This window comes from Triticum dicoccoides, chromosome 6B (assembly GCF_002162155.2).
Source record: "Triticum dicoccoides isolate Atlit2015 ecotype Zavitan chromosome 6B, WEW_v2.0, whole genome shotgun sequence".
In the NCBI taxonomy this organism is placed as follows: domain Eukaryota; kingdom Viridiplantae; phylum Streptophyta; class Magnoliopsida; order Poales; family Poaceae; genus Triticum; species Triticum dicoccoides.
The window spans coordinates 400,922,533-400,946,651 of NC_041391.1; the positions used below are offsets into that span (position 1 = coordinate 400,922,533).

Genomic DNA, 24,119 nt, shown 5'->3' on the forward strand with positions numbered 1-24,119 from the left:
GATTGAACAACACACAATCGAACAATCATCTACCACTTTTATCTTTTATCTTTTCTCCTTAACCCTAGTTCTTCTTCTTCCTCGTTCTTCGTTCGTTCTTCTTTTGCAGGGCGGCGAACCTCGAGGCCCTAGGGGCGGTCAGGCCGACCTAGGGCAGCCCATAGCCGCCGCGCGCCCTGACGGGGTCCCTCCCGGGCGTGTGGGGTTTCGGGTCCTCAAAAGCGCCCGCCGAATTGTCTTGCGTACCGCGCTTCCGGCGGGTCTCCTTCGACATGAGATGCGGTGCATCACCCTCGGTGTTGGAGGTACACGGTGATGTGTTCGTGTGCGAACACACTTTTTGGCGACTCCGCTGGGGACGAAGCTTTGAACGGTCTCCAGCCCGTTCTTGCTACGAAGAGATCGTCCTCTAGGGTTTGCAATCTACAAAGGTAACATGAATACCCAATTCACTTATGTAGATGCAAATAATACATATGTTGTTGCTAGATCATCTAATGAGCATATTGTATCGGCTAGCCCTAGTTTTATCAATCATGCATCTAATTATGTGCAACAGCCGATTCAGAATAATCTTCATGCTTCAACTTCATATAATTTTAGCAACATGCAACATATGTATCCCAACTCCCATGCATCGGCAACCCCACAAATCTATATGCCGATGAACAACATGAGGAGTTCGGTTAATCATGTTGAGACACCCCATGTAGGAACTTCCAATAATATGCAACAAAGTGTTTCGACTTTTTATTCATCGGCAAATAACTTGCAGTATGTTAATCCAAACGTGCCGGTGGATAGGGGAATTGGCCATGCACTACTAGTTATTTGGCCAATTACCCTCAAACATCGTATGCTACACCTCATGCTACGAATTTTTCGGCACCATACGCAATTGTAGATATTCGTGATTCGGCTCCGCACCTTCATGCTCATGGCCGAATAAGTGAGAATTCTACCAGAGCGCATGTGTCTTTACCTAGTAACGTAGCATATCATGTTGCCCCTGCACAATTACAGAAATTCGGCAACACACCATTGCCGAAAGCGTCTCAAAGTATTGGGGGGCAATCCGATGAAGATTGGGCTGAAATTGGTCGAAAAAAGCTTAAAGATAGACTAGCTACAATGTTTGCTGAATTTAGACAAGAACAAGCAACCTTGCAAATCAAAGAAAAAAAGAGTGGTGATTCGGATAACAAAGTTAATTCGGTTATTAAAAAAGCCGAATCAAATAGTATGTGTACCGAATCTATCAAAGAAAAAGAGGATGCCAAGGCATTGGAGAGTCATTCAAAAGTGGAACAAAGTATTATTCAAGTGATACAACCATCATGGTCTCCCAACGTAATTGAAGAGGTATGTCTAGCAAGTGACTTGCCTATCTTCCGATTCGGTCGCAACTTTATTGTCGATGCTTCTATAAGAAAAATTCTAATAAGTAATTTTGAAAGACCAATGAAGAAGGGTAATTTACTTGTTAGCAACAAAATTGTTATAGACTATATCGGTCAACCCATTGCACCATTTATAAAGACCGATAATGACTTATTGTTGTGGCCAAAGCTTTCCCCGTTGCTTTATCTAAAGTTCATATCTAGTTGGGTAGCTTTGCTTATTTCTTACTTGGCTTGCACTTTGTCTCAATTGAGACATGTGTGTTCTAAATATTTTCGTATCGGAAGTTTAAAGCCAAGGTTAATTTCTATTGAGAAATCCGATGCTAATATAATATCTTATCCAAAGACACCGGAGATAGACTGGAAAACACAATGTATAGCCGAATGGGAAGATTCTAAATCTGAACCATTCGTTTGCTTATCTTCAAAGCCGTTCACACAGCAAGATCGGCTAGAAAGCAAGAAGTTTACCTTCAATTCAAGCATGTGTGACCAAATATTTGATTTATTGCTGAAAAATAATTACAGAAGAATTGTTGATCACCATGTCAAGCCATCAGTTCAAGGACGAATGTATTGTAGGTTGCATCATTCATTCAAACATAATTTTAAGGATTGCAATATGTTTCGTCAAATAGTTAAATCGGCCATTGAAAAAGGACGATTGAAATTTGTTGAGACACCAAGAGATGACCAGTCTATTCTGATTGGTCTCGATGGCAGAAAGTTTTTGCATCGGCTGCTTCAAGCCGATCCATTTAAAGAGGAGGTAAAAACTGCAGGTGATGGGGTCAAGCTTTCAGGTAAAGAAGTTGTTGAAGAGCATAATGAACATAATTTTGAGGGTGAGAATTCCATCGAAGCTACAATGGAGACGCCAAGGACTGGGGGGCAGCAAGCAAATCCAATGATTGGTGCGAGCACAACCAAAGGAAACAAAGGCCGAAATAAGCGCAAGTGTAAGAGATCAAAAATCACCTTCGCTGAACTATTGGATAAATATCAAAAGAAGAGTGAAGAGAAGAATGCTTATCGACCAAATCATGCAAAGAAACCAAGATCACCCCCAAGGCGCAAATATGAGGATTGGTATTGGCAAAGTGATAATTTTAATGCAACATATTCATATCCTTATTTTGGGCCGCCAATGCCAATGCCGTGGATGCCTCCCTATGCTCATATAGATACATATTCATCATGGGACAGGTATGATACAAGGGCACATTCTCCATCTTATTCTAGACCATCTCGCCAATACTATGCAGCTCCAAGGAGATCAACATTTGAACAATCACGCGTCAAAGACCATTTCAATCATAAAGAATCGGTCTGGTGCACAAGGAAGAATAAGGAGGTGGTCGAGCAAATCTACCACGTCAAAAGAGATGGTCGTAAGAGTGTCACTTCAGATATGATCTCAAATGAAAAAGAGTCAATTAAAGTGTTGACATTGGCTACAAAAGGCAACGAGGCAAGTCAATCAAGTGCCAAATCTGAAGGGAAGAATTTGAGAGTGCACAAGGTAAAACAAGAATTGCCATTACTTCAAATAAAATCGCAGCTGGGATGCCCACTCGACTTATCATATTGGAAAAAGAAGGATTTGCGGAAGCTTAGTGCACAAGAACTTGAAAAGAGAAATATGGCGTGGGTTCCCAAAGTAAATATTCAAAATAAGAATTATGTGCGAGCTTCCTTTACAAGGAGTGCGACAAAGGTGAAGAAGGAAAAGAGTGAAAGCTACGAATGACCAAGCCGAAGGTTTCAACATCTTCGGTCCACACATTATCCATTTTCTTCAACAATGTCGTTGATGCCTATGCCATGGAATTCTTCATCAGGTATGGTTGGTTACCCTCAGTGGGCTTATTTTAATCCATGGATAAAATATAATTTCTTACATCATGAAAGGGTGTTACCAAATCATTATATGTTCAATTAGCTTCACTTTTGTTGCTAATCTAAATGGCCGATATATACTTATCATCTTAAGAATATGCAAAATGGCCGATGGAGTGTTGACATCGTCCTTAGAACAAGCCATGCGGAAGTTATTTTTCGGCACACAAACTTTGCCGAAAAACAGGGGGGCATGTGTTGACACCAGATTTTGGCACGGTCAATAACTTATTTAAGATGGCGTCAAATGGAGAAGTGATCTTCATGAAAGAGTTCCATATTGTCGATATGAATATCTTTGAAGTTTGGGTTATCGCAGTCCGATTTCATCTCGAAGGCCGAAACTATGCTCAAAGTACTAAGATCTTATATTCAGAGTACAGTTTGGCTAATTAAGCCCCCAAGACGACCTTAAATGGAAACATTATATGCATGGATTGTCTTCGTCTCGTCGAAACGGTTGATTTTGATATAAAACTCGTTCCAATCCGAGTTCGTATGCAAAAGTTAGAGTCATCGGAATACAACCCTGTCAGGAGGCAAAAAACTAGCGCGCCCCACCAGACACCCTGTCTGATGGGTAGCGCGAGGATAGCCTATTTTGCGCGACCGATTTGACCCTCAAGATGACTTATAATCAAAAAATGTTCAACATAAAGTTGTTCGTCTCATTGAAACGGTCAAGATTGCTTTTGGGCTCATTTCCATCCGAGATCGTTTACCACCACAAAAAAGACCCGCAAGATGCAGCCAGTTTAAACCGAACAGTTTTGGAAAGTTCGGACAAAACCATTCCGAATTTGACTAGGGTTTTGGACGTGAATCCAAGCCTTTTCCTTGCACGGGAAGTCCAGCCGCCTCTTATATACCTAAGGGGTGACGGCCGATTGAACAACACACAATCGAACAATCATCTACCACTTTTATCTTTTATCTTTTCTCCTTAACCCTAGTTCTTCTTCTTCCTCGTTCTTCGTTCGTTCTTCTTTTGCAGGGCGGCGAACCTCGAGGCCCTAGGGGCGGTCAGGCCGACCTAGGGCATCCCATAGCCGCCGCGTGCCCTGACGGGGTCCCTCCCGGGCGTGTGGGGTTTCGGGTCCTCAAAAGCGCCCGCCGGATTGTCTTGCGTACCGCGCTTCCGGCGGGTCTCCTTCGACATGAGATGCGGTGCATCACCCTCGACGTTGGAGGTACACGGTGACGTGTTCGTGTGCGAACAGTTTCATCACAATAATCATCATAAGTAGCAACTTCGTTCCCATCAGAATCAATTGAAACCTCTTCCAAAATAGTGGATTTATCACTAAATAAAGTCATGGCCTCTCCAAATCCACTTTCATAAGTATTATAAGATTCAACACCCTCCAAAATAGTGGGATCATTACTTCCTAAAGTTGACACTCTTCCAAACCCACTTTCATCAATATACCCATCATAAATAGGAGGCATGCTATCATAATAAATTTGCTCATCGAAACTTGGGAGGCTAAAAATATCATCTTCATTAAACGTAGCATCCCCAAGCTTGGGACAAACATCAATTGCAGCAAATATATTCTCAAACATGTCATTCTGATAAAACATAGCATCCCCAAGCTTGGGCCTTTTCATATCATAAGCATAATCACTCTCATCATTAATAGTATGGATAGCACCAATAGTATAGCAATTATCATCACCACAATGAGTAATAGGAGCAACTTCATTTGAGAGGGATACCTTTCTACCTTTGCTTCTCCGTCTTTTCTTTTTCTTCTTTACATCATGTGTGGGTTTAACCCTCTTCTTTGAGCTCCTTATTAATGAGATTGGTTGAATAGAAAGCTCCTCCTCGTTACCTGATTCATCATAAGAAATAATAGGAGGATATTGGGAAGTGTCTTCCCTTTCATTAGTATTCTCTTCATCTTCTATTTGCTTTTTTTCTTTATGTAATTGGCAATATAAGGATTTTCAATGCAATTCACCGCGCAATACATAAAAATTTCTTCTAGATCAAAATCAAGAACTTTATCAAGGACAAATTCTTGCATATCTTTAGTTAAATGTTTTGTTTCTTCATAACCCAAAAGCAAGCTAAGTTCATTATGATGTGCAAGGGAAATCAAGTCATCACAATTTTTGGACACTATACGATCATGAAACAATTTGCATTGGGGATTTAATGATCACGTTCATTGCAAAGTCCACAAGGATGGCTGTCGGTGTTAAAACCGGCGGATCTCGGGTAGGGGGTCCCGAACTGTGCGTCTAAGGCTAATGGTAACAGGAGGCAGGGGACACGATGCTTTACCCAGGTTCAGGCCCTCTCGATGGAGGTAATACCCTACTTCCTGCTTGATTGATCTTGATGATATGAGTATTACAAGAGTTGATCTACCACGAGATCGTAGAGGCTAAACCCTAGAAGCTAGCCTATGATTATGATTGTTGTTGTCCTACGGACTAAATCCTCCGGTTTATATAGACATCGGAGGGGGCTAGGGTTACACAGAGTCGGTTACAGAGCAGGAAATCTACATATCCGAATATCCAAGCTTGCCTTCCACGCAAAGGAGAGTCCCATCCGGACACGGGACGAATTCTTCAATCTTGTATCTTCATAGTCTAACAGTCCGGCAAAAGTATATAGTCCAGTTGTTCGAGGACCCCTTAATCCAGGACTCCCTCAGTAGCCCCTGAACCAGGCTTCAATGACGATGAGTCCAGCGCGCATATTGTCTTTGGCATTGCACGGCGAGTTCCTTCTCCGAATACTCCATAGAAGATTTAAGACACAAGGGTCGTGTCCATCTCTGCAAAACGAACTCCACATTCCATCATGGAGAGTATAATATTCCACAAATCTAATCTGCTGACAGCTTTTTATAGCATGACATCACGCCACGGTCTGGTCACTATTCGAACCGTTACTCCCAACCAACCACCATGCATATCGCGAAGCGGTTTTATCGGCATGTCCTGTTGAAGCAGAGATCGTGTCCCCTTATCGCGGGATCCTCATCAATATAGACGTGGGTAACCCAACCGTGCCATCAAACATGGGGATTAAGCAACTTTAGCGGGTGAGTTGGGGGGCACAGGATATTCGCTGCCTTTATAAGGGGAGGAGAGTCTTCCCCTTCACCCACGCCCTTTTGTATTCATCCATTCCTTTCTGCCCGAGCCCTAGCGCCCAAGCGTTTCTCTTCTTCGCCAAAAAAGGCTTCCCGAAAATGTCTGGATCTGGAGCAGGAGGCAAGTGGATGGCCTCTACCGTCCGGGAGAAGGACATCAAAAAGCTTCGGGGGGGCGGGTATCTGGCCAAGAGAATTGGCCACCGTCTTCTAACGGCGGGACAGATAGTCCCCACTCTGGAACCCCATGAGAGGGTGGTATTCCTCCCTCATTTTGTCCGCGGGCTAGGGTTTCCCCTCCACCCATTTGTTCGCGATGTCATGTACTATTACGGGATTGATTTCCATGATCTATCCCCGAATTCCTTTCTCAACATCTCGACATTCATAGTCATGTGCGAGGCCTTTCTCCGTGTTCCACCGCACTTCGGCTTATGGCTGAAGGTTTTTAATGTAAAGCCCAAGGTAGTGAGCGGCAAGCATGCCGAATGCGGAGGCGCCATGGTGAGCAAGATGCCCAATGTCACATGGCTGACTGGAACTTTCAATGATTCCGTCAAGGAGTGGCAGCAGCAGTGGTTCTATATCACCGAGCCGCGTGGCAAGGAGTGGACCGCCATTCCAGAGTTCAGATCCAGTGCCCCCCTATGACTTACGTCATGGCACGAGAAGGGCCTGAGCTGGGCTTCATATGACGAGCTATCAGAGCTCCAGACGCGCGTCCAAGACATGGAAGATAAGATCGGCAAGCTCGTTAATGTAGTCCAGGTGATGTTGGTTCGCCGGATTCTACCATGTCAACACCGAGCTTGCAATCTATGGGAGTTCGACCCGGCCAAGCACCAGACCCTGCTAGAGCTCTTTGGCTCTACTCACAAGGACATCTGGAAGGTGCTTATCAAGTCCGGTAAACCGTGGCCGGACTCCATCGAGGACCGCGGATATCAACTGTCCCACCCCGCAAGTTCGGTAAGTAACTGAATGTCTGATAATTCATACATTCTGTCCGTACATCCTCAGAGAGATACTTAACGTATTTCCCATATTTTCCTAGGGCTGGGTGAAGAAGGCAGGGCGGATCTATTGTCCTGCCCCTCTACCAGAAGAACCGGCCGGCCCACTTCTGACGAAGATGCTGGTCCCGGCGCCATATAAAGCACCGAAGAAGAAGGCCGAGAAGGAGGCCAAAAAGACTAGGGGCGGCCTTCATCGCCGTGGTACCATGGACACGAAATCCAAAGACTCTAATGCCCATTCTTCCTTCGAAGAGGACGGGGAGGAGGAGGACAAATCCCCCGCAGGGGGAAAGAATAAAAGAATGGCCTCCAGCTCTTTGGAGGCCGATTCGCCTAAGTGGGTAAAAACTCTTCTTCAAGAGGAGTCCACTGGCGCCACCGATAGCAGCCCGGAGTGGGATCCCAGGGCCGAGCCCCTGGTGAACTCGTAAGTATAAAATCCGAACATGCTCATGCGTGTGGCCTTATCGTGGCATCACATTCTAATCTGAGCCGTGTTTCTCTTTTTCAGTCTGGCGAAGCCCTGCGCCGAGCAATCCTCGTCAGAGGATCTGCTGGGTTCAGACGCTATGGGGAGCGGGAAACCCCTGAAGGCCTCTTCCTCCAAACGTAGGAACGAAACCGAGGTTTCATCCCAGAAGGATCCAGGCAACGGAGGAGGGGAGAAGGTCGCGAAGGCGGCACTAGGAGGCCATACTTCTGGGGCCGATTACACGGGAGAGAAAAATCCCGTGGGTGTCGATGGCGAGGGTCATCTTGAATCCGGAATCAAGCCGGACACTATTGTAGAGACCCATAAGGTCCCCGAGTCCCATCCACCGGCCGCCTCTGTCCAACCAGGGGCGCCGGGTACTTTATTGGCGGCGCTGCAGGGTGCCTCCATCGTTGATGAACACCGTGACCTCATGGGTGTGGTGATTGAGAAGATTCAGTCCGCTGAGAGTGGACTGAACGAATCCTGTGTTAGCCTTATAAGAGGCTTTGAGGTATGTTTTATGAGTTTCTGGGAGAATGTCATGGTATAGATAGTAGCCACTCATACACTGTTCGGTGAAAGAGAGAACCGGGCAGGGGATCAAACTCATGTTCGCAGGAGACTCACTTGATAATATTTATCACTCTATTTAACCAGTAGGCATCTGTAGCGAATGCGGCCTCTCAAGCTGCGGAAGTATCCGAACTAAGGCATTGAACTTGTCCAAGTGAAGAGACAGCTGGGGGATAATCAAGGTATATAGAAACCTTGTTTATGTAGCACAAAAGGATGAGTGGGCATGATAACAATTTTTTGATAATGTGCTCTAGGGGCGTCGGCGAAATTGAGACCTCGAAAAAGGCTGTGGCCGAAGCCGAGAATAAAGCAGCCGCGGAGCAGATGCTCCGTGAGAAGCACGAGGCCAGGGTTATTGAGGCTGAGCGAGAGCTTCAATAGGCCGTGCAGAAATGTGAGACCCTGGAGCAGAGTTTAGTAGGGAAAGAATCCGAACTCTCCCACGCTCGCCAAGCCGCAAGTGATGCCTGGGGGGAAGCCCAAGGTGCCCTGAAGGAAATCTAGGAGGCGAGGAAGATTACGGCTGGTAAGGCTTTTTCTGTAAAAAGCAAGTATAGGGGATGAGAAAATCAAATTTGACAAGCTTGAGTTTTGATGTATACAGGGGTGTTTGCGGAGCTACCGCGCAGCATATCTGATGCTGCCCAATTCTACCAAGCCAAAGGGGGGAATACTATGGATAAGCTCTTCTGGATGCAGTATCTGACGCCGAATTATCCCGTGCCTTTCTCCGATCAGCTGAAGCAGCTGGTCAAGCTACACAAGGCGGCCGAATTAGCCATGAAGGATTTAATTATTCGGCTGTGGCCTACTGAGCCGATTCCAACCAGCTATTTCGGGCTTGTGAAGTGGCTTGTAGGTGCCTGCCCTCGACTTGAAGTCATCAAGCGATCGGTCTGCATAGAGGGTGCGCGAATGGCCTTCACCCGTGCCAAGGTGCACTGGGGAAGATGGATGCGAAGAAGCTGATGACCGAGGGACCGCCGGAGGGGAAGGAGCACCGCAAGACCGAACTGTATTATGAAGGTGTATTGAAAGGAGCATGCCTTGCGGCGGAGCAATGCACCAAGGATGTTATATTTCCATGAATACAGTCATGTTCGTCCGTTGTAATATTTGAACAAGAGCATTCTTATCATCTATTGCTTTGTCACATGAATGTTTTTCATCCTGTGCGGCCGTTGTATATAGTAATTCTGAGAGTCGGCCAGTCGTCAGCTTCCGCCCCCACGTAGTAAGTACGAGGGTGTTCGAGATAAACTTGAGCACTCTTTATCCCAGTTGTGGGTCCCTAAAGGAGGTGTTCAGCACAGCGAACCAGGCAATCGGACTATAGGGCTTTATCGCTCTCACTTAGCCATAGGAGTTGTTTCGAGGAAGGTAGGCGCAGCCCCTAGTGTTCGGAAGACCGTACTAGGGGCTCTATAAGCGCCTGATCGGAAAAGCCCGATCCTTCGCACGTTGCATTGGTTATAGCATTGTGCGGAAAGAATCCTTAAAGATTTTAGAACCTCTCGAACAGTTGACCAGCTCTCGCTGCATCATGACAGTCAGTTTTCGGCTTTCTCTACTGAGTTTCTCGTCCGGAAGAACCGGGACACAATCGTAGTAGTTCTCCCAGTGCTACCTTAGCCGATACAGCGGAACGTAAGGTACCAAAACGTAGGGGCCGGGCAAACCAAACTATTGACCCAAGACATGATTCGAAGTTGATGCATATAATGCTATAAGTTCGGGGTGCCGGACTACCGTGAAGGTGTTCAGACTTTTTTGCCGTAGTATGGGCGTGACGAAGCCCCTGGCATCTTAAGGCATATCGCGGTAAGCGGCCGTCTTTTCAAAAGAGTTTTGAATGAGAGATGGCAATAGGTAAGCATCACATAAATCCACATGTTGTATTTGAGTAATACGTCAATGTGTATGAGTACAGATGATGTGATAAAAAGAAATATGACTGCAGAACCTGTTGATACCAGGCGTGCGGAATTTGTGTTCGGATCTGGGGCGTAGTCGGACGATTATAGGGGAATATCTAGAGGTTCCCAGATGCGCTCGAACTGTTCCCACGCCCTCCATCCTGGCCTACGTCGGGGTGAACCTGTAAAGAAAACGTAAGAAATAGTTTTGCGCCACCTCGCGGTTTAGCCGCAGTATGTGGCTTGTATTATTCATTTTCAGAGTGTTTTTAATTAATCTCCGGGCGGGCCGGGCTATCCTGCCGCGCAGTAGTTCGGACTCCTTTGATGGTGTCCGGGAGCTTGGCATTGGACTCGAGGTTTGACTGTAAGGTGCCGTCCATTGTTCTTGCTGTTAAAGCGGTAGTAGACTCTTCGACCATGAGGGGGAGTTTTCACCTGTCATTAACCGTAATGACGCCACGTGGACTGGGCATCTTTAATTTACGGTAGGCATAATGTGGCACCGTGTTGAACCGATCGAATGTGGTTCGTCCGAGCAATGCCTGATGGTCACTGCGAAAGGGGACGATGTCGAAGACTAAGTCTTCGGTACGGTGATTTTCCGGAGATCCGAAAACCACTTCCAGTGTGATTGAGCCTGTGCAATGCTACGTCTTGAGCTTGCGTTGGTTTTCCTTGAAGACGAAAGGGTGATGCAGCAATAGTAGCGTAAGTATTTCCCTCAGTTTTTGAGAACCAAGGTATCAATCCAGTAGGAGGCTCCTCAAAAGTCCCACGCACAAACAAACAAATAACTCGCAACCAACGCAATAAAGGGGTTGTCAATCCCTTCACGGGCACTTGCGAAAGTGAGATCTGATAGAGATAGTATGATAAGATAAATATATTTTTGGTATTTTATAAAATAGATGCAAAAAGTAAAGATGAAAATAAAAGTAGATTGGAAGCAAATATGATAAGAGATAGACCCGGGGGCCATAGGTTTCACTAGTGGCTTCTCTCAAGATAGCATAAGTATTACGATGGATGAACAAATTACTGTCGAGCAATTGATAGAAAAGCGAATAATTATGAGATTATCTAGGCATGATCATGTATATAGGCATCACGTCCATGACAAGTAGACCGACTCCTGCCTGCATCTACTACTATTACTCCACACATCGACCGACTCCTGCCTGCATCTAGAGTATTAAGTTCATAAGAACAGAGTAACGCCTTAAGCAAGATGACATGATGTAGAGGGATAAGCTCATCCAATATGATATAAACCCCATCTTTTTATCCTCGATGGCAACAATACAATACGTGCCTTGCAACCCTTTCTGTCACTGGGTAAGGACACCGCAAGATTGAACACAAAGCTAAGCACTTCTCCCATGGCAAGAAAGATCAATCTAGTAGGCCAAACCAAATTGATAATTCGAAGAGACTTGCAAAGATAACTCAATCATACATAAAAGAATTCAGAGGAGATTCAAATAGATAAACTTGATCATAAACCCACAATTCATCGGATCTTGACAAACACACCGCAAAAAGAGTTTACATCGAATAGATCTCCACAAGAGAGGGGGAGACCATTGTATTGAGATCCAAAAAGAGAGAAGAAGCCATATAGCTAATAACTATGTGAAGGAAATATGCCCTAGAGGCAATAATAAAGTTATTATTTATTTCCTCATATCATGATAAATGTTTATTATTCATGCTAGAATTGTATTAACCGGAAACATGATACATATGTGAATACATAGACAAACATAACGTCACTAGTATTCCTCTACTTGACTAGCTCATTAATCAAAGATGGTTATGTTTCCTAACCATAGACATGTGTTGTCATTTGATTAATGGGATCACATCATTAGGAGAATGATGTGATTGACATGACCCATTCCGTTAGCCTAGCACTTGATCGTTTAGTATATTGCTATTGCTTTCTTCATGACTTATACATGTTCCTGTAACTATGAAATTATGCAACTCCCCTTTACCGAAGGAACACTTTGGGTGCTACCAAACGTCACAACGTAACTGGGTGATTATAAAGGAGTACTACAGGTGTCTCCAAAGGTACATGTTGGGTTGGCGTATTTCGAGATTAGGTTTTGTCACTCCGATTGTCGGAGAGGTATCTCTGGGCCCTCTCGGTAATGCACATCACTATAAGCCTTGCAAGCAATGTAGCTAATGAGTTAGTTACAAAATGATGCATTACATAACGATTAAAGAGACTTGCCGGTAACGAGATTGAACTAGGTATTGGATACCGACGATTGAATCTCGGGCAAGTAACATACCGATGACAAAGGGAACAACGTATGATGTTATGCGGTTTGACCGATAAAGATCTTCGTAGAATATGTAGGAACCAATATGGGCATCCAGGTTCCGCTATTGGTTATTGACCGAGAATAGTTCTAGGTCATGTCTACATAAGTTCTCGAACCCGTAGGGTCCGCACGCTTAACGTTACGATGACAGTTTTATAATGAGTTTATAAGTTTTGATGTACTGAAGTTTGTTTGGAGTCCCGGATGTGATCACGGACATGACGAGGAGTCTCGAAATGGTCGAGACATAAAGATTGATATATTGGACGACTATATTCGGACACCGGAAGTGTTCCGGGTGGTTTCGGAGAAAACTGGAGTGCCGGAGGGTTACCGGAACCCCCCTGGGAGAAGTAATGGGCCTTAGTGGGCCTAAGGGGAGAGAGAGGGCAGCAGCCCAGGAGGTGGCGCACCCCCCTTGAGGAGTCCGAATTGGACTAGGGGAGGGGGCGCCCCCCCCCCTTTCCCTCTCCCTCTTCCTCTCTTTCCTTCCCCCTTCCTCCTTCCTAGTAGGACTAGGAAAGGGGAGTCCTACTCCCACTAGGAGGAGGACTCCCCCCTCCTTGGCGCGCCCCTAGGGCCGGCCGGCCTCCCCCCTTGCTCCTTTATATACGGGGGCAGGGGGCACCCTAGAGACACACAAGTTGATCTACGGATCGTTCCTTAGCCGTGTGCGGTGCCCCCCTCCACCATATTCCACCTCGGTCATATTGTTGCGGAGTTTAGGCGAAGCCCTGCGCCGGTAGAGCATCATCATCGTCACCATGCCGTCGTGCTGACGGAACTCATGCCCGACACTTTGCTGGATCGGAGTCCGGGGATCGTCATCGAGCTGAACGTGTGCTGAACTCGGAGGTGCCGTACGTTCGGTACTTGGATCGGTCGGATCGTGAAGACGTATGACTACATCAACCGTGTTGTCATAATGCTTCCGCTTACGGTCTACGAGGGTACATGGACAACACTCTCCCCTCTCGTTGCTATGTCATCACCATGATCTTGCGTGTGCGTAGGAAAATATTTGAAATTACTACGTTCCCCAACAGTGGTATCAGAGCCAGGTTTTATGCGTAGATGTCATATGCACGAGTAGAACACAAGTGAGTTATGGGCGATACAAGTCATACTGCTTACCAGCATGTCATACTTTGGTTTGGCGGTATTGTGAGATGAAGCGGCCAGGACCGACATTACGCGTACGCTTACGCGAGACTAGTTACACCGTTACGAGCACTCGTGCTTAAAGGTGGCTGGCGGGTGTCTGTCTCTCTCACTTTAGCTGAATCGAGTGTGGCTACGCGCGGTCCTTGCGAAGGTTAAAACAGCACTAACTTGACGAACTATCGTTGTGGTTTTGATGCGTAGGTAAGAACGGTTCTTGCTAAGCCCGTAGCAGCCATGTAAAATTTGCAAAAACAAAGTAGAGGATGTCTAACTTGTTTTTGCAGGGCATGTTGTGATGTGATATGGTCAAGACGTGATGCTATATTTTATTGTATGAGATGATCATGTTTTGTAACCGAAGTTATCGGCAACTGGCAGGAGCCATATGGTTGTCGCTTTATTGTATGAAATGCAAACGCCCTGTAATTGCTTTACTTTATCACTAAGCGGTAGCGATAGTCGTAGAAGCAATAGATGGCGTAACGACAATGATGCTACGATGGAGATCAAGGTGTCGCACCGGTGACGATGGTGATCACGACGGTGCTTCGAAGATGGAGATCACAAGCGCAAGATGATGATGGCCATATCATATCACTTATATTGATTGCATGTGATGTTTATCCTTTATGCATCTTATCTTGCTTTGATTGACGGTAGCATTTTAAGATGATCTCTCACTAAATTATCAAGAAGTGTTCTCCCTGAGTATGCACCGTTACGAAAGTTCTTCGTTCTGAGACACCACGTGATGATCGGGTGTGATAGGCTCTACGTTCAAATACAACGGGTGCAAAACAGTTGCACACGTGGAATACTCAGGTTAAACTTGACGAGCCTAGCATATACCAGATATGGCCTCGGAATACGGAGACCGAAAGGTCGAGCGTGAATCATATAGTAGATATGATCAACATATTGATGTTCACCGTTGAAACTACTCCATCTCACGTGACGATCGGACATGGTGTAGTTGATATGGATCACGTAATCACTTAGAGGATTAGAGGGATGTCTATCTAAGTGGGAGTTCTTAAGTAATATGATTAATTGAACTTAAATTTATCATGAACTTAGTACCTGATAGTATTTTGCTTGTCTATGTTTGTTGTAGATAGATGGCTCGTGCTGTTGTTCCGTTGAATTTTAATGCGTTCCTTGAGAAAGCAAAGTTGAAAGATGATGGTAGCAATTACACGGACTGGGTCCGTAACCTGAGGATTATCCTCATTGCTGCACAGAAGTATTACGTCTTGGAAGCACCACTGGGTGCCAGGCCTGCTGCTGATGCAACTGACGATGTTAAGAACGTCTGCCAGAGCAAAACTGATGACTACTTGATAGTTCAGTGTGCCATGCTTTACGGCTTAGAACCGGGTCTTCAACGACGTTTTGAACGTCATGGAGCATATGAGATGTTCCAGGAGTTGAAGTTAATATTTCAAGCAAATGCCCGGATTGAGAGATATGAAGTCTCCAATAAGTTCTATAGCTGCAAGATGGAGGAGAATAGTTCTGTTAGTGAACACATACTCAAAATGTCTGGGTATAATAATCACTTGATTCAACTGGGAGTTAATCTTCCTGATGATAGTGTCATTGATAGAATTCTTCAATCACTACCACCAAGCTACAAGAGCTTCGTGATGAACTATAATATGAAAGGGATGGACAAGACTATTCCCGAGCTCTTCTCAATGCTAAAAGCCGCGGAGGTAGAAATCAAGAAGGAGCATCAAGTGTTGATGGTTAACAAGACCACCAGTTTCAAGAAAAAGGGCAAAGGGAAGAAGAAGGGGAACTTCAAGAAGAACAGCAAACAAGTTGCTGCTCAAGAGAAGAAACCCAAGTCTGGACCTAAGCCTGAAACTGAGTGCTTCTACTGCAAACAAACTGGACACTCGAAGCGGAACTGCCCCAAGTATTTGGCGGATAAGAAGGATGGCAAAGTGAACAAAGGTATATGTGATATACATGTTATTGATGTGTACCTTACTAATGCTCGCAGTAGCACCTGGGTATTTGATACTGGTTCTGTTGCTAATATTTGCAACTCGAAACAGGGACTACGGATTAAGCGAAGATTGGCTAAGGACGAGGTGACGATGCGCATGGGAAATGGTTCCAAAGTCGATGTGATCGCGGTCGGCACGCTACCTCTACATCTACCATCGGGATTAGTTTTAGACCTAAATAATTGTTATTTGGTTCTAGCGTTGAGCATGAACATTATATCTGGATCTTGTTTGATGCGAGACGGTTATTCATTTAAGTCAGAGAATAATGGTTGTTCTATTTACATGAGTAATATCTTTCATGGTCATGCACCCTTGAAGAGTGGTCTATTTTTATTGAATCTCGATAGTAGTGATACACATATTCATAGTGTTGAAACCAAAAGATGCAGAGTTGATAATGATAGTGCAACTTATTTGTGGCACTGCCGTTTAGGTCATATCGGTGTAAAGCGCATGAAGAAACTCCATACTGATGGGCTTTTGGAATCACTTGATTATGAATCACTTGGTACTTGCGAACCGTGCCTCATGGGCAAGATGACTAAAATGCCGTTCTCCGGAACTATGGAGCGAGCAACGGATTTATTGGAAATCATACATACTAATGTTTGTGGTCCAATGAATGTTGAGGCTCGCGGCGGGTATCGTTATTTTCTCACCTTCACAGATGATTTGAGCAGATATGGGTATATCTACTTAATGAAACACAAGTCTGAAACATTTGAAAAGTTCAAAGAATTTCAGAGTGAAGTGGAAAATCATCGTAACAAGAAAATAGAATTTCTACGATCTGATCGTGGAGGAGAATATTTGAGTTACGAGTTTGGTCTACACTTGAAACAATGCGGAATAGTTTCGCAACTCACGCCACCTGGAACACCACAACGAAATGGTGTGTCCGAATGTCGTAATCGTACTTTACTAGATATGGTGCAATCTATGATGTCTCTTACTGACTTACCACTATCATTTTGGGGTTATGCTTTGGAGAAGGCCGCATTCACGTTAAATAGGGCACCATCAAAATCCGTTGAGACGACGCCTCATGAACTGTGGTTTGGCAAGAAACCGAAGTTGTCGTTTCTTAAAGTTTGGGGCTGCGATGCTTATGTGAAGAAACTTCAACCAGATAAGCTCAAACCCAAATTGGAGAAATGTGTCTTCATAGGATACCCAGAAGAAACTGTTGGGTACACCTTCTGTCACAGATCTGAGGGCAAGATTTTCGTTGCTAAATTCGGATCCTTTCTAGAGAAGGAGTTTCTCTCGGAAGAAGTGAGTGGGAGGAAAGTAGAACTTGATGAGATAACTGTATCTACTTCCTTATTGGAAAGTAGTTCATCACAAGAACCGGTTCCTGTGACAACTACACCAATTAGTGAGGAAGATAATGATATTGATCATGAAACTTCAGATCAAGTTTCTACTGAACCTCGTAGGTCTACCAGAGTAAGATCCGCACCAGAGTGGTACGGTAATCCTATTCTGGAAGTCATGTTACTTGACCATGATGAACCTACGAACTATGAGGAAGCGATGATGAGCCCAGATTCCGCAAAATGGCTAGAGGCCATGAAATCTGAGATGGTATCCATGTATGAGAACAAAGTATGGACTTTGGTTGACTTGCCCGATGATCGGCAAGCCATTGAGAATAAATGGATCTTTAAGAAGAAGACTGACGCTGATGGTAATGTAACTGTCTATAAAAGCTCGACTTGTTGCAAAAGGTTTTCGACAAGTTCAAGGGGTTGACTACGATGAGACTTTCTCACCCGTAGCGATGCTTAAGTTTTCTCCGAATCATGTTAACAATTGTCGCATTTTATGATTATGAAATTTGGCAAATGGATGTCAAAACTGCATTCTTGAATGGATTTCTGGAAGAAGAGTTGTATATGATGCAACCAGAAGGTTTTGTTGATCCAAAAGGTGCTAACAAAGTGTGCAAGCTCCAGCGATCCATCTATGGACTGGTGCAAGCATCTCGGAGTTGGAATAAACGCTTTGATAGTGTGATCAAAGCATATGGTTTTATACAGACTTCTGGAGAAGCCTGTATTTACAAGAAAGTGAGTGGGAGCTCTGTAGCATTTCTGATATTATATGTAGATGACATATTATTAATTGGAAATGATATAGAATTTTTGGATAGCATAAAGTGATACTTGAATAAAAGTTTTTCTATGAAAGACCTCGGTGAAGCTGCTTATATATTGGGCATCAAGATTTATAGAGATAGATCAAGACGCTTAATTGGACTTTCACAAAGCACATACCTTGATAAAGTTTTGAAAAAGTTCAAAATGGATCAGGCAAATAAAGGGTTCTTGCCCGTGCTACAAGGTGTGAAGTTGAGTCAGACTCAATGCCCGACCACAACAGAAGATAGAGAGAAAATGAAAGATGTTCCCTATGCTTCAGCCATAGGCTCTATCATGTATGCAATGTTGTGTACCAGACCTGACGTGTGCTTAGCAATAAGCTTGGCAGGAAGGTACCAAAGTAATCCAGGAGTGGATCACTAGACAGCGGTCAAGAACATCCTGAAATACCTGAAAAGGACTAAGGATATGTTTCTCGTATATGGAGGTGACAAAGAGCTAGTCGTAAATGGTTACGTCGATGCAAGCTTTGACACTCATCCGGACGATTCTAAATCGCAAACCGGATACGTGTTTTTATTAAACGGTGGAGCTGTAAGTTGGTGCAGTTCTAAACAAAGCGTCGTAGCAGGATCTGCATGTGAAGCGGAGTACATAGCTGCTTTGGAAGCAGCAAATGAAGGAGTCTGGATGAAGGAGTTCATTTCCGATCTAGGTGTCATACCTAGTGCATCGGGACCAATGAAGATCTTCTGTGACAATACTGGTGCAATTGCCTTGGCAAAGGAATCCAGATTTCACAAGAGGACCAAGCACATCAAGAGACGCTTCAATTCCATCCGGGACCAAGTCCAAGTGGGAGACATAGAGATTTGCAAGATACATACGGATCTGAATGTTGCAGACCCATTGACTAAGCCTCTCTCATGAGCAAAACATGATCAGCACCAAGACTCCATGGGTGTAAGAATCATTACTGTGTAATCTAGATTATTGACTCTAGTGCAAGAGGGAGACTGAAGGAAATATGCCCTGGAGGCAATAATAAAGTTATTATTTATTTCCTCATATCATGATAAATGTTTATTATTCATGCTAGAATTGTATTAACCGGAAACATGATACATGTGTGAATACATAGACAAACATAACGTCACTAGTATGCCTCTACTTGACTAGCTCATTAATCAAAGATGGTTATGTTTCCTAACCATAGACATGTGTTGTCATTTGATTAATGGGATCACATCACTAGGAGAATGATGTGATTGACATGACCCATACCGTTAGCCTAGCACTTGATCGTTTAGTATATTGCTATTGCTTTCTTCATGACTTATACATGTTCCTGTAACTATGAGATTATGCAACTCCCGTTTACCGGAGGAATGCTTTGGGTGCTACCAAACGTCACAACATAACTAGGTGATTATAAAGGAGTACTACAGGTGTCTCCAAAGGTACATGTTGGGTTGGCGTATTTCGAGATTAGGTTTTGTCACTCCGATTGTCGGAGAGGTATCTCTGGGCCCTCTCGGTAATGCACATCACTATAAGCCTTGCAAGCAATGTAGCTAATGAGTTAGTTACGAAATGATGCATTACGTAACGAGTAAAGAGACTTGACGGTAACGATATTGAACTAGGTATTGGATACCGACGATCGAATCTCGGGCAAGTAACATACCGATGACAAAGGGAACAATGTATGTTGTTATGAGGTTTGACCGATAAAGATCTTCGTAGAATATGTAGGAACCAATATGGGCATCCAGGTTCCGCTATTGGTTATTGACCGAGAATAGTTCTAGGTCATGTCTACATAAGTTCTCGAACCCGTAGGGTCCGCACGCTTAATGTTACGATGTCACACCCTAGTTAGCCATGCATTAGAGTGTTGCATCATGTTTACTCTTTCATCAGAAACCTGAAATGGGGATGACAGAACCCCCAGTCCCCTCTGAAACCAATTAGGGTTTACTAAAAACTTTTTCAATGAACCTGAAATGCCCTTCTAAAATGCCCATCATTTTTGTCTTGGTTCAGAACCTCTGCCAAAAGTGATGCACATTTTCCTAGGCCATCTTAGGGTTTTTGAATTAAATCATAAATATTTGAATTTGGGCATTTAAAATTATATAAAATATTTAAATGCTCAAATATCTCCAAACTAAAATGTTTCATGTTGGAAATAATCCAACTATGGACCAGGAGTAGTTTGGTGATTTTAGGAGTTGCCTAAGTATTTTATTTAATTCAACAAAGTTGCAGAAGTATTAAAAAAACAGAAAACAGAAAGAAAATGGAAAAACTTACCTGACGCCTGCTCCCGGCCCACCTGCCGGCCCAGCCCAGCGCCGCTCCAGCAAGCTGCTTGCCGGCCAGGCAGGCAGGCAGGTGCCTGACGGCGACCACAGCGCGCGCCACGCACCTGCTCGCCGCCTCGCCGCTCCCCTCGCCCGGTGACGTCGTGGATCGGCCTCCCTCGCTCCCCCAAACCCCCCAGACACCCCCTCTCCTCTCCAGCTCCTCCCCCTCGCGCTCCCCCGCCATGACCGACGCCACCATCGCCGTGCCTTCGTCGTAGCCATGCTCCCCGCCACCCGTGCGTCCTCTCATCGTGTCCAGGAGCTCCGCCACTGTCCACTCCATCGAGCAAGCCGAGCCCCGAGCGCTCGCAACGCCCGAGTCCACCGCAACGACCTCGCCCGAACCACCATCGCCGGAGATCCCCTTCAACACCGTCGTCGCTCCGGTCCATCTCCGGCTGCACCAAGGGCTTCGTCGCACTCACTGTGAGCTTAGCCATCTTTCCCCCCCTCCTTTTCTTGCTCCCAAGCTGTGTAGCGACCTCCCGGAGCTCAACCGCACCCACCGCCGTGGAGCTCGTCGCCGACGTGCTCCCGGTCACCCTCCGACCACTCCACGGTGTCCATCATGCTCACCGTGTCACGTAGCACCTAGCTAGCTACTCCCCGCGCCTCACCGACCCCTCTAGCATCAAGTTCGTCTTCGGCCGAACCCCGGTGGCCGCCAAAGTCGTCGCTGGCGCCAACTCCGGCCACCCCGACCCCAACGGACTCCACCAAGAGCTGCGACTCGTCCTCAGCTCCACTCCGGTGGTCTCCGCGATCCATTTGGCGGCCGAAACAGCCAAAACCACTTCCGCCGCCGCGTCGGGCTCGCCGGCGGCTAAACGCCGGTGCAGCCGACCCGGGTTTGACCACGGGTGGGCCCTGGTTGACTCCCCTGAGTCAATGACAGGTGGGGCCCAGCCCTGTTAATTAAACAGGTTTAGTTTTAATTAAACTTTAATTAATCTAATCACACTGACACGCGGGACCCACTGTCAGGTTTGACCCGGACGTGTCCCGTTGACCTGCTGACGTCACACTGACGCCAGGCTGACGCAATAATTGATTTTCTGGAATTAATCTAATATAGGAAAATTCCAGAATATAGTTTAAACTTTAAAAATTCATAACTTTTATTCTGTAACTCCAAATCAGACAAATTATATATGAAAAATGATCAGAAAAATCCAATCTATCCATCTGTACTATTTTCATGCATGATTAAACAAGTTAACCTGATGTTTAATACAGAACAAGGAAAAACACTTTAAAGGGCCATGTTTGAGTTTGAAATTTGAATCTTTGATTCAAATTGGTTCAAACCCTTCTGGTCTTAGTTGCATTAGTCCAACACACTCATATTGCTATGTTTCATGCATGCATCATATTGTTGCACATTGTTTGGTGATGGTTGTGTATCGGTGTTCTTTGCAGCAGGTTCTGCCTCCGAGGAGTACCGTGATTACCCTAACGAAGAACCGTATCAGTGCATCGAACCATCAGGCAAGCAACCAACCATTTGATCATATCGATACAATCCCATGTTCTCGCTCCTGCTCTCTTTTACTGCATTAAGACAACGCGTTTCAAACTGCTGTGTGCTACGGTAGTTGAACCCACTTCCTCTGCATGACCTGTCATTGCCACAGTAACTAGATGAAACCCACTAGCATGTGTAGGAGTTGATTGAGCCATATGAATGTGTTGTTCCTACCTTGCTATGCCTGCTATGCTTAGAGTCGTGTCAGGTGTGGTTCATCTGGGTGATGGGCTAGAGTGAAATGATTATGTCGGTAATGAGAGTGATGTGGTGAACACGATTTGGTAAAGGTATCGATGAGAGGCCATGTAGGAGTACATGGTGGGTTGTTTCATTGAAGCCGACCTTAAGCACTGAGATCTGTATGTGTGATTTAAGAATCAGCTACTACCATGCATTGGGCCCGAAACCAATGGACCCTCTCGGCTTCTTATTCACCCTAGTTCTCCGTCCAGGAGTTGCAAGTAGTTTCTGGTGTTTGTAGCCTACTGGAGGCCGTGGACAGCGCTGACCGTAGGGGTGGGCTGTGATGCGGTAGGTACGTGGCCGGGTGTACCGAATACACGTTAGGTATCTCGGGAACCCTGTTCACATCGTTCGGGGCCGTATGGGAAACCTCGGCCGGACTCCCTACGGATGGAACCTGGATAGGCGATAAACCTGGACTGGAGGCTTAGGTGATTAGGTAGGTCGTGGCCGACACCCACGTTGGGCTTCCGCTTGAAGGTTGCCGAGTACATGTCGTGTAAACGACGGTAAGTGGTGAGAGCGTGTATGAAGAAGTACACCCCTGCAGGGTTATCATGATCTATTCGAATAGCCGCGTCCGCGGTAAAGGACTACTTGGTTGCCTATACAGTTCATAGACAAGTAAATGGAAACTACTAAAAGCCTCAAGGGTGAGTGCCGAGGATGGATCTTCCGTAGGAAGACGGAGGTGGATCCTCGGTAGTGTATTGAATTGGTGAGTAGTGGACTCGTGTACGCAAAACCATTTCAAGTTGGAGTCTCGTAGGTTAGCCTAGCCAAGAGTCAAAGCTGGCTTGCTGCAACAACTCCACCAACCCTTCTTGATAATATGCATGTATGTAGGATCTGATGTAAGACTTGCTGAGTACCTTTGTACTCATGTTGCTATAATTTACATTTTTACAGAAGACGCTGCAACCCCTTCTGATGGGTTCTACGTAGACGTTGACATCAATGAGTAGGCTAAGGCCCAGGTGGTGATCCTGAGCTTGTGAAGGACCACGTAGTATAGCTAGGCTTTCCAAGCCTCTTTTATTTTTCTAGTTGTCTGTACTCAGACAAATTACTTCCGCTGCTGGTTTGTATGACTGTATGACTTGAATGCTGGGTCGTGTGACCCTTACCTTTGTGTATGTTATGTATGGCTCTCTGAGCCTTAAATAAAGTAATTGTGTCATAGAGTCATGTTGTGATGCCTTGTTGTGTTTGCACATATCGAGCATATTGTGTGTATGATTGAAATGCTTGGTATGTGTGGGATCTGACTATCTAGTTGTTTATCCTTAGTAGCCTCTCTTACCGGGAAATGTCTCCTAGTGTTACCACTGAGCCATGGTAGCTTGCTACTGCTCTGGAACACTTAGGCTGGCTGGCATGTGTCCTTCTTCGTTCCTTTGTCTGTCCCTTCGGGGAAATGTCACGCATTGAGTACCGGAGTCCTGTTAGCCCGCTACAGCCCGGTTTACCGGGGTCCTGCTAGCCCAGTGCTACAGCCCGGACCCACTTGCTGATGACCGACACATTCGTTGCTGGGTCATGGATGCCTGTCCCTGTAAGTCTGTGCCACTTTGGGTTTACGACTAGTCATGTCAGCCCGGGCTCCTTATCATATGGATGCTAGCGACACTATCATATACGTGAGCCAAAAGGCGCAAACGGTCCCGGGCAAAGGTAAGGCGACACCCGTGGGGATACCGTGCGTGAGGCTGCAAAGTGATATGAGGTGTTACAAGCTAGATCGATGTGACATCGAGTCGGGGTCCTGACATACGATGACAATTTTATTATGAGTTTATAAGTTTTGATGTACCGAAGTGTGTTCAGAGTCCCGGATGTGATCATGGACATGACGAGGAGTCTCGAAATGGTCGAGACATAAAGATTGATATATTGGACGACTATATTCGGACACCGGAAGTGTTCCGGGTGGTTTCGGAGAAAACCGGAGT

General features: G+C 45.4%; 1 pseudogene; it reads right to left on the reverse strand.

Annotated features, from left to right (window-relative positions):
* Nucleotides 1-24,119, reverse strand: part of LOC119321166 — a 108,429-nt pseudogene that overhangs the window by 42,254 nt on the left and 42,056 nt on the right.